This window comes from Sinocyclocheilus anshuiensis, unplaced genomic scaffold (assembly GCF_001515605.1).
Source record: "Sinocyclocheilus anshuiensis isolate Anshui unplaced genomic scaffold, SAMN03320099.WGS_v1.1 scaffold80, whole genome shotgun sequence".
Taxonomy (NCBI): Eukaryota; Metazoa; Chordata; class Actinopteri; order Cypriniformes; family Cyprinidae; genus Sinocyclocheilus; species Sinocyclocheilus anshuiensis.
The window spans coordinates 1,727,355-1,738,858 of NW_015554102.1; the positions used below are offsets into that span (position 1 = coordinate 1,727,355).

Here is an 11,504-nt window from a genome sequence, read left to right on the forward strand (position 1 = left end):
CAGACTACAGATCTAGTCCTTTTCCCAACCGTCGTTCTGTTTTTTGCCTCGTTTCGTTTTGGTTCTGCGTCCTAAAGCTTTCGTTTCTTTTTTTAACTCAAAGCCGCTCTCGTTTTACAGAGCCGAAGATAAATGGATCACCTGGGGTAGAGAACTTTGTCTACCACTGTTAATTGAGCAGATTTGTTTTCTGTTAGGCTGCAGATAACTATTCTTTTTCCTGTAGATGTCAGATGAATGGGAAAAGACAGAAAATGAGAGCAAGGTAAGGGTGAGGCGAAGCGCTCTCGTGGGTTATCAGTAGATATGTTGGCCGTGGATGAGCGCTGGCAGGCTCAGTTATCCTGAGCCGTAATCACATTTGGAAGATTGACCCGAGGTGGAACTCAGAACTCGGGAGAACGTTCCGGAACTCGGTGCGGGGGCATCTGTCACTTTCTCTGAATGATGTGCCATTGGCTGCCACATTGTTGGATGAGATGTATTGGGCTTTGAGCGGGGAGGGCAGTCTGCTTTTATGAATACACTAGAAAACATTCATCTGAAGCTGCTTGCTCTCGCAGCTCGCATACCGAAGCGCTTTCCGTGATCATATGCTCATTTTATTAAGCCCATTAAATAAAAACTCTAATGCAATTCTGTGTAGATAGCCGTTTGTCTGAAGGACTGCCTGTGGGTCTTTATTTAACCCACTCTTAAATCTCTAATGACATCTTATTACATTTACATGCTAATTTGTTCATTTTCTCCTTCATTTACCCTGTTATGGCCGCATATCGGCCATTCAGAAATAAACTACGGTCATTTTAGTATTAGAAGACTTATTATCCACTTCATGCTGACTAAAGAGGATCAGAGCTGTGGTTTATTTACGCCTATGTTTTGTGAGTTTTAAATAAAGTATTGACCATATGCAGGAAAAATAGCTGCTTTTTCATAATACTGTATTTTTTTATATTCCATATTGCTTGAGCACATGAACAGCTTACTAAAACAACTGCTGAAATTTCATCTTTTTATTCAAATACTTGACATTTGTGTATTTTTCCCCAAACCTCAAGGATTATTGACTGAAGTGGTCACGTCCTCTGTGTGCCTGTACTTTTATTGATTAGGATGACAGCATTTTTGATATTCCCAGAAAATTTGCAGCATAAAGCACTACTTTTTCCTTTAAATGATGAGTCCATCTCTCAAATTTCCCATTTATTGAGGGAGTGGAGTACATCTGCTCATCAATAGTACAGTATAAACCAGGGGTGCCCAAACTCGGTCCTGGAGGGCCGGTGTCCTGAAGAGTTTAGCTCCAACCCCAATCAAACACACCTGAACAAGCTAATCAAGCTCTTATAGGCATACTAGAAACTTACCGGCAGGTGTGTTGAGGCAAGTTGGAGCTAAACTCTGCAGGACACCCGCCCTCCAGGACCGAGTTTGGACACCCCTGGTATAAACAGTATATACAGTATATAAAGAGGAAGTAGAACTGAAGCAAAGGCACTATGGCTGTCATTTTTGGGGAGGAAATGACACCGACACGCTCACCCACACATACATATCACATCACAGATATGCCTATTTGTGAACACACTCCAGCTAAAACCCATAAAATGTACACACACACAAATCACTCGAAAAAAATTTATCAATATTGGGTGTTTCTTCAACTATGGACACTTTTGGGCCTGTGGACATCTAGAAAATAAATTATTTTGTCGACTAGCAATGTCTAACAGTGGATATGCATCACAAGATTTTTGTAATTTTTCTGAAACACCAATCATATTTCTAAAATATCAAAATGTAAAATATCAAAAGTAACAAAGTAAAAGTAAACATACACACAATTTATCATTTGAGCTGTGGTGGAAATTATTTAAGAAAAAATAAATAATATAGACAAAAATTACATAAATGTCCTGTGAGATGCATTTCCTCTGTTGGACGTTGTCAGTAGACAGAATACCTATAGTTAAATTGTATTTATTTATTTATTTTTTTTTATTATTTGCATGTTGTTTTATTTCTTTGTTTGTTCACACTTTATTTTAAGGTCCAATTCTCGCTATTAACAAACAATTAACTACGACTTTTGCCTCAATAAACTCCTAATTTGCTGCTTATTAATAGTTAATAGTGAGAATTGATCCCTATACTAGTGTTCCATTCATTTATTTTTATTTTACAGATATTAAATTTTTTTTATGTTACATTTTCGAACTATGATAAAAGCAAAGTAAAAAAAGGTCAAATGTTTAAATGTGCCCTTTCATATAACAACAAAAGTTGAAGTATAATTTTGAAGTATGTTAGTTTGAATAAAAATCAATCCCTGGACATAAAAGCACCCATAGTTTGAAGCAACATCTAACTACCCACTCACTAGCATATGCACATTGCCTTTGTCTCTCACACACTCGAACTCACACACTTCAGCCTCCCCCACACAAACACATCACCTCTTACGCGGATGTATCTACTGTCGTTCTTGAGTGAGAGCTTGAAATGAGATAGAGATGCTCCCGAGGACGAGAGTTTGTTTGAGTGCCTGAGAGTTTGTGAGCGAGACGGAGAGTTTGTGTTAGTGGCTCTGAATCTCTTTAATATCCGTGAAGGGGGGATGAAATCAGGCAAAATAAGAGGAAATAGCACAAGCAGAATGGTGTGATGGTGAACTTGGATTATATCTATCCATGTGTTGCTCCAAGCTCTCTTTCATCTGCGTGAATAGCCTTGAGGTCAGACGGCTGTCTGAGACGCTGACCTCTCCATGCTCTGGGATTCTGAAGGAATGTTGTCTCTTTTCAATAATCATTTCCTCCGGGGCAGATGGAATTATTACATCCCAATGCAACATTTTACACAGCACTGCAGGACTCAGCAGCTGGTAAAATTCTCACATAGACAGACAGCCATCCAGACAGAATGAAAATGTTTTTCACCCCTGAGGGGAAATTTTGTACAAAACATCTGTTTACAAGTGCAAAAGCTGTACACAAGACAATGTTTATGTTGAGGATACTTCGATTTGGATTTTGTTTTGTTAAACGAATACACACACACACACACACACATATATATATATATATATAGTAGTCAGCATTTGAAGTGGCTCAATGTATATATAATGTCATATATATAATGTCAATGAATAAGTGCTTATACAGGTACTTGAGCTTTATGATGGGACTAATGCAAAAGACACATTTTAAAAAGACATTATTCGACAATATGTAAATCAATGAGCAGCCAAGATGAGCAATTCAGTGCAATCAAAATCTATTCATACTGATTATTTGCACTGACAAAGGTCAAACCTAATCACAACCAATGATCTCTACATCATCTCTTTTATGGAAGGCAATGGTGTACTTCATTCTCAATTACAGTCTGTATGTGAATGTGTCAGGCATGTGTGATCTGTTGCCTGCTGGCTGAGTGATCAGTGTTTTTCTCATCTGTGTAATGGAGATGTGAAATTCTCTCAAATGTGCTTGTGTCCTGCAGCTGCCACAGCTCTATTTATAACCACAATCCTCTGCAATTAAAGGGACAGCTCACCAAAGAATGAAAATTATTTCATTATTTACTCACTCTTGCTTTATGACTTTCTTTATTCAGTGGAGAACAGAGATTCAGTGGAGAAACCAGATCTTTTGAAGAATGAATACTGATATAAGTGTTTACACAGATTTTTTAAAAAGCAAATTAATAATTTTATTCAGCAAAGATGCATTCAGTTGATCAGAAATTACATTTTAATTCTAAATAGATTTCTATTTCAAATGAATACTGTTAGTAATCGAAGAATCCTTTAAAAAAAAATCATGGTTTCTACAAAATAAATATTAAGCAGCACAACTCTTTTCAACATTGATAATAATAAGAAATGTTTCTTGAGCACTAAATCAGCATGTTAAAATGATTTCTGAAGGATCATGTGACACTGAATACTGGAGTAATGACTGCTGAAAATTCAGCTTTTGCATCACAGGAATATATTACATTTGAAAATATATTAAAATACAAAACAGATATTTTAAATTGTAATAATATTTAAAAGTATTACGGTTTCTGTTGCTATATATTTAATTAAATAAATGCAGGCTTGGTAGGCATAAGAGGCTTCTTTCAAAAACATTAAAAAAATGACCAACCCCTAATTTTCAAACAGTGATGTTTAGAGAGTAAATCTTCATTATCTTATTTGAAAAAGGGAATATCCACACTATAAAAAATATGCTGGGCTAAAAACAACCATTTCTTGGTTATTTGGCAACCCAGTGCTGGTAAAATATTTAAATATTGGACAGAACACATGCTGCTGGGTTATTTTGTCCCAGCTGGTTGGGTTAAATGTTTTTAACCAACATGCTGGGTTGTTTTATTTAACTCAGCTGTTGTTTAAAGATTGCTATACTGCTCTTTTAAAATGGGTTGGAAATTAGAAACCGAGGTCCCACTTTATATTAAGTGGCCTTAACTACTATGTACTTACATTTAAATTAATCATTTGGTACCACGCACTTATTGTGTTCATACATGTTTTTACATTGTACTTATATTTTAAAAATACCTGCATGTAATTACATATGTAATTATTTTCTGTAATTACATTTATAATGTTGACCCATCCCTTACACCTTAACCTACCCTTAAACCTACCCATACCACCAAACCAGTCCCTAACCTTACACTCTAAAAAATGCTGGGTTAAATACAACCCAGTGCTGGGTATAATAGGGACAAACCCAGCAATTGGGTTGTTTTGACCCAGCGGTTGGGTTAAATGTTTAACCCGACCTTCTGGGTAGTAACCCAACTGCTGGGTCAAAACAACCCAATTGCTGGGTTTGTCCCTATTATACCCAGCACTGGGTTGTGTTTAACCCAGCATTTTTTAGAGTGTACCTGTATCCCACCTCAATAGCAGCAGAAGTGTTTTGCAATATAATATGAACACAATAAGTACATTGTATTTATTTTTGATGTAAATACATAGTAGTTAAGGCCACCTAATACAAAGTGGGACTGAAATCGCATGCAGAATTACTACAGGCAACAGTTATAATCAAAAAGTGAACATCTATTAATAATCAAGAACACTCATGGACAAAAATATAAGAACAATTGAATTTATTTGGATGAATACAACATAGTTAACAATATTAAATTTAAACTAGATTAACAAGCATTTTAGAAATAAATGTAGCATAGAAATGTAAGGGGTGTATATAGTTTCAGCTGTCAGTGAGATTGACCCAGCCACTAACCCAATGGCTGGGTAACAAAACAAAAAAAACTACCCAACACTGAAAAAAAGAACCCAACATATGACCCAACAGGCTCAATCCAGCGGTTTGGTAGAAAAAATAGCCCAGCATTTTTTAGAATGCATGAGACAATCTTGTGTTATTTGTTGTGCATCAGTGACTCCATTTCACTGTCTGGAGTATATAATGATGATGATCATCATGATAATAACCTTTCATAAATCTCACACATTTACCAATGCTTGCACTTTGAAATGAGTTGTACTGTACTTTACTATATCACTTCTCTGAGACTTTTTTCATCATATTCAGGGAGAGTATGAGAGGTGAAGCCGGGGTTATTTCTATGGTTAATTTCGCTGTAAATTTCTTGAAGTGGAACGTAAAGAGGGGACACGGCCTCTGATCCTCAGCACCAAATGATAAAGAATCACTTTTCCAAGAGACACATTATTAAGCAGTGCTGGTATAGAGGGCTTAAAGTGGTTTTCCCAGCTATTACAGACGTATTTAGTTCCCATCGGAAATAAAGAATATGGAGAAACATGACTAAACAGATTGATACATCTCTCATTTGCTGACACATAATGAAATTCTAATAGGAGAACAGAACTTCCTATTAGACCGATGAGACAGAGGAAGATTTCCACCACACATTCAGTTATAAATCAGTTTGTTTGTTTGTTATTTATTTTTTGACAGACAAAATTATGCAGCTTTTTGCACTGAAATACCACACACTAAACAGTTTAGCGAACTTGTCATTTAATGTTGTACAGATAAGACAGACAAAAGCCGAGTTTTGTGTGTTAGGGCTTCTCTCATCCTGGCAGCTATACACAAAGTAAATAATTAACAGCTTTGAAAAGTCCATTAACAAGCTTAATGAGGGCCTCTGTGGTTGAGTTCCACCATCCCACGGTTGCTAAGACTTAAAGCCTGTTTTCAGAAACAGGATTATTTAGAAACATTAGTATGAGGAGAACTAGCATGACTGAACCTAAAATTACTTAATAAAGTGAATCTCCCCTGTGGCAAAAATAATGGATTTAGACCACGAGGTTGAACTTTGGTTCACAAACCCCTGTGGCTGTTCCGCTTGTGGATTGAATTTGTGATTTTCTTGAGGATTTCGAGTGAGCAGTGGTAAGAAGCGTTTGTAAGGGACCCAGATGATAGTTGTATTGCTCATACTGTATAGGTTCACTTTCAAAGCTCTGCATGTCATTGTGTTTCATTGAAGTACAGTATGTGCTTTTTCTGAGGTGTTCCTCCTAAAAACAGAAATAAACCGGCACAAATAGAATTAAAAGCTGATATACAAGAATATAGAGGTGCAATATGAAATTTGTGTGAATAGCATAGCCAGGGTAATTGGCAGAAATTGATGAAAAATATTCGAGTTTGTTGGAATTTCTGACTTTTGATTGTACACTCCTGTGCAAATCCGAGCACAGAAGTCTTGCTGAGATCTCTTCTGTCAGAAATATTTAATACCACTCAATCAATCTAAATAAACTATTTATACCAACAAAACCAAATTGTATTGGTTAAATAAAGTAAATAGCTCTTTAAGGTAAACAGTTGCAGGTGATTGCTTTTTACAGTGCAAAAAAAAAAACTCAAGTAATTAATTTCAAATTACTGTAAAAAGTAATTTTAAAGGCTATACGTGAATTTATCATCACAGCATTATATTGTATGAAAAATGGAGATTCATTTTTTGGCTAAAGATCACTTAAACTGTTATTAAATTATTGCTGTTTAAATTGACACTTTCATGGCAAATTATAACTATTTTGCATTTTGGCAAATTGGTATGAATTTATACATTCTCATTTGTACGTATTCATACGATCTGCTTACGCCCTTCTGATGGTCAAGTACAGAGAACTTCACACTTATTTATTTATTTAATTAATTTTTCTAAAAACTGTACAAGTTTAAACAAACTTGCCAAAATACAGTTCACCAGAAAGTCAAATAATTTCACAAGGAAACATCCATTAGTATTTTTTGTTACATTTTCTCATGAGATTGGATTGGTTTTAAAGATTAACTTTAAGTGAGCGTTAGATGACGGCAAAGGTAATATAAATGTTCAAATAAGGGAAATTAGCATGCACAATAAATACAATTAAATGAAAGAATCTGCACTTTGGGCCGATAACCAATATGTTATCGATATACACGTATCACGGTTCCCTCATTTTAAAGAGATTTTACATTTACTGAGAATCTCAATTAATGCTTTTTTCTGATTTATAAATTCTTAGGTGAATTAATTCTTAGATCTTTCAGAAATGCAAAATCCCATGATGGTCTTGATTGATGATTGATCTTGGGTAATGATCTGTGTGTGAGAGAGAGATCGATGCAGGTGTGGATAAATGCAACTGTAATTGATTTTAGGCTTTGTGTGATTGGATTAGTGCATTGCTTGTGTGAGAGGCTGTATTGATTATTCAGAGCTCTGAATGATACACAAGTTAATAATCCTGTAAATTCCAATTAGAGAAGCACACCAGTTACCACAAGATATCGTAGACTAGGAAAGGCAATAAACACAGGCATGGAAAGCTCATATCTAGTTTGAACTCAGTTGACTTTCAGAAGCAAAACTTTCCAATAAACGAAAGACCAGAAACCATATATATATATATATATATATATATATATATACAAAGAGGTAGGCATCATTTCAGGTTGTTATGGAGAAATCCATCAGTATGCATCTCAGACATATGGTGGTATATACTGTAGACCTATACTACGTTAGAAGGATTATTGAACAATGACGTCTTACCAATCTAATTTTAAGTTATCAGTTCTGCACAGAAGATTGTTTTCATCATATCTTTTCGCACCTAGTTTGTGATGGTGGGGTGTGGAATTTTAAGAAACACTCTGCAGATGTTTTATTCTGTCTCAGACTGAGTAGCTGTTCCCTTGAGGAACGACATCCCGAGGGATGTTCAAATGCGGTGTGAAACGTTACTTTAAACTTTTCAAAGCTGCCTATATAGACTGAATTTTAGCTGCCATATGTGAGCTGATATGAAGCATATGGCAGCTGCTTCAAAATGAAGTAAATTGAAAGATACCTCATTTTTGCCTAAATTTGAGGTAGCATCACATGCCTTTGTGGAATAGGTAATCCCGCCGTATACTGCAGCAGGCTCAGCAAAAAAAAAAGTTGACAGAGCTGAAGAAAATATTCTTTATGAATGTCACTACTTTTATATTCACTAATGAAAAGTGTCATTTTTTTATACATTTTATTATTTTCTTATATGTTTTTTTATTTCATTATTTGTTTAAGTCATTATTTTTTGTGTTTCAGAAATGTTCTGTTGCTTTTTATTTTTCTCATGTTAATGCTCATATTTGTAACACATTTTCTGACTCAATAAACAAGGTCAGAAATTCAGAAACTGCAGGAAAATAACAATTTAAATCTGCTTAAATAAGAAAATGTTTTCTGTGTTAATGAAGTGTTGACTAGCAACAAAATTAGTTTGTTTTGAGAAACTGAAAAATATTTGCTAATTAATGTCTGTTAGCATTTATGCATCTGCAGAAGCACACTAGTTTTAGTGAGTTACAGTAGACTGGCATTATATATATAGCTCAGTCAACACCTGTCTGTTTTCTTTTAACACACATGCTGTTGTTAGATAAAAGGATGAATGGATGGACGGATGGACAGACAGACAGACTCCCTTGTCAGGCATACTTACAGTATCTTCTAAAGACGTGAAAGTATGTCTGAAGCAGTTATGCGTCCATATTGAGTCATTCATGTCAGAATACATATTTATAGATTTCGTCTACTGGAACTGAAGCTGAAAAAAAAAATCTGCAATATTAAATGTCTAAGTTTAAATCAGCTCTCAAGAGAGGAACCTGCTCGGAAGATATGAGCTCTGAGGAATGATTAATGAGATTCAAAGTGGTTGAAGTGCAAAGTGTTTAATATTCTTCACATGCATCTCAAATGCTGTTTTCACTTAAACCAGGGTTGTTTATTAGACAAAAATGAAATGAGGAAAGATAAATTAACTTAATCATAATATAACAAAGCTGCAACCATATGAAATGTATAAAAAGGTAGAGATTTTGCTAAAGATATTCTTTATATTTTCTTTATAACCAAAATTAAAGGTCAATCGAAATTGGTTTTTACAGATAACGATAACCACTGTAGGTTGGACTGCACTGACTGATAACCGATACTCAAGCTGGCCAGCCATTGACATTTTTTTAGATCTGCTTGACAGCACAATCTGAATCTTAATGACTTTATAATGATATGAAAACATACTCTGTTTTAAATCCACATCTGAAGTGGCCTGCTCTGTGCAGCATACTGTATCATGTGTCAGAACAAACTCCAGCAATCGGTTATTGGTGCCGATTAATCGGCAAAAAAACCATCAATCGTTCAACCTCTAAAATACCCCTGAAACAGAGAGATTGTAGGTTTGTTAGAAGTGTATATTGGGATTGTGTCATCCAATAATGAGTCTATTGATTTGATTGACCTGCATTAGTGGATGTAACAGAGGTTTAGAGTTTAGATGGTTTATGATTAATTAGGGAGAAAATCACCTTGTGAGTCCAGAAAGAAACAGAGGAGGGGGGTAAAGACAGAGTGAAAGAGACGTTTAATGGACTTGGGACATGATTATTGATTAGCTACCCTGCAGCTAAATTAATTTTTCCAATCTAGCATTAATTAACAGAAATTCCCCAGTGAGAGCAGCATGTGTAAGTGGAATGAGAGAGCCTCTGTACTGAATTGGGGATTTACACACACACACACACACAAATATACATATCTTTCTTCATTGGAAGAAAAAGAGAGAGGGACAACAGATAGAAAAGTGGCGATATGTTTTTATTTTTTGACACTTTTATTGTTTCATTTGTGGGTCATTCCCAAAATATGGTGACATACAAAATGTTTGGATCCAGTTTTCTTCCAATTATTGTTAATTGCTTATATTGTTTTGCTTTTTAAACACTTGTTGCACTAATGCTTTAGTAAAATAAAATGAGTAAAAAAATTATTTTAAAAATTCAACAAATTTATTATTATTTTTATTGAATAAAAATAAAAAAATGTGACATGGAATTTTTTAAGCACTTGCATAATATGCAAAACAAAATATATGGAATAATTTTCATTATTTAAGTGATAGTTCACCCAAAAATGAAAATTCTGTAATTGATCACTCACCCTGTTGTTCCTAACCCATAAGACCTTCGTTCATCTTCGGAACTCAAATTAAGATATTTTTGATGAAATTAAAACTATCCCTTTAAAAATCAAGAGACTTGTTACAATATTTTGAAAATGACCCTTAATCATCTTCAGAGCCTGAAAGTCTGACTAAGTGATTCTCCTATAAACATTTCACTCTGAAAGAATGAACCCAAGCCTAGTGACACTTACAAAACACACTTCACAGGCAAACACGAGACAGTACAGACAGAGTTACGGTGTCACTGAGAGTTCATCTCTGTCACTGCAGCCCGGTTACGCCCCTCGCTGTGTTCATCAATAGCTTTTAATTAGTGAGAGTGATTAGAATATGTCTGAGCGAAAAAGAGGGTGAAGCTACTAATTTATCACTCTAGCATGCAGATCAATCACAGTGAGAGTGATTAGTGTTCCTGTCATCCTTCATTATTCTGCTGAGAATTTCTCATTAATCGATCACATCCCCCCTAAAAAGCCTCCACAAAAGAGGTCAGATCTGATGCCCAGGACCCGACCCCACAGGGGAGGGGGAATGGAGAGAAAGAAAAGGAAAGAAGAGAGATAATCAGCATGTCTTTTGTATTTGAAATGAGACGTCACGTTCAGCTGCAATAAGCAGGATATTGAGTGATGTGTGTTCAGTTGAGCCTGTGACTTACTGCTGTCTCGCATGCACAGGTGATCAATCTCTGAAACATCACTGATCACTAAAACTCATGCTCTTTATGAGAAATGAGCTTTAAATGTCACCTTATCTATCTATCTATCTATCTATCTATCTATCTATCTATCTGATCTCTGAAAGATCACTAAAACTCATGCTCTTTATGAGAAATGAGCTTTAAATGTCACCTTATCTATCTACTATCTATTCTATCTATCTATCTATCTATCTGTCTTCTGTCTGTCTGTCTGTCTGTCTATCTATCTATCTATCTATCTGTCTATCTATCTGTCTGTCTATC

The 11,504-nt window shown here is 35.2% G+C and overlaps 1 long non-coding RNA gene across 1 annotated transcript in view; it reads right to left on the bottom strand.

The window, feature by feature from the left end:
- Window positions 1-530: 530 nt before the first annotated feature.
- LOC107669613 (uncharacterized) overlaps window positions 531-11,504 on the bottom strand; it is a 13,149-nt gene continuing 2,175 nt past the window's right edge. Inside the window, exons 2-3 of the long non-coding RNA XR_001632018.1 lie at window positions 4,230-4,242; window positions 531-596 (exon numbers count right to left, since the gene is read on the bottom strand). This is a non-coding gene — a long non-coding RNA (uncharacterized LOC107669613). The remainder of the gene's footprint in view (window positions 597-4,229; window positions 4,243-11,504) is intronic.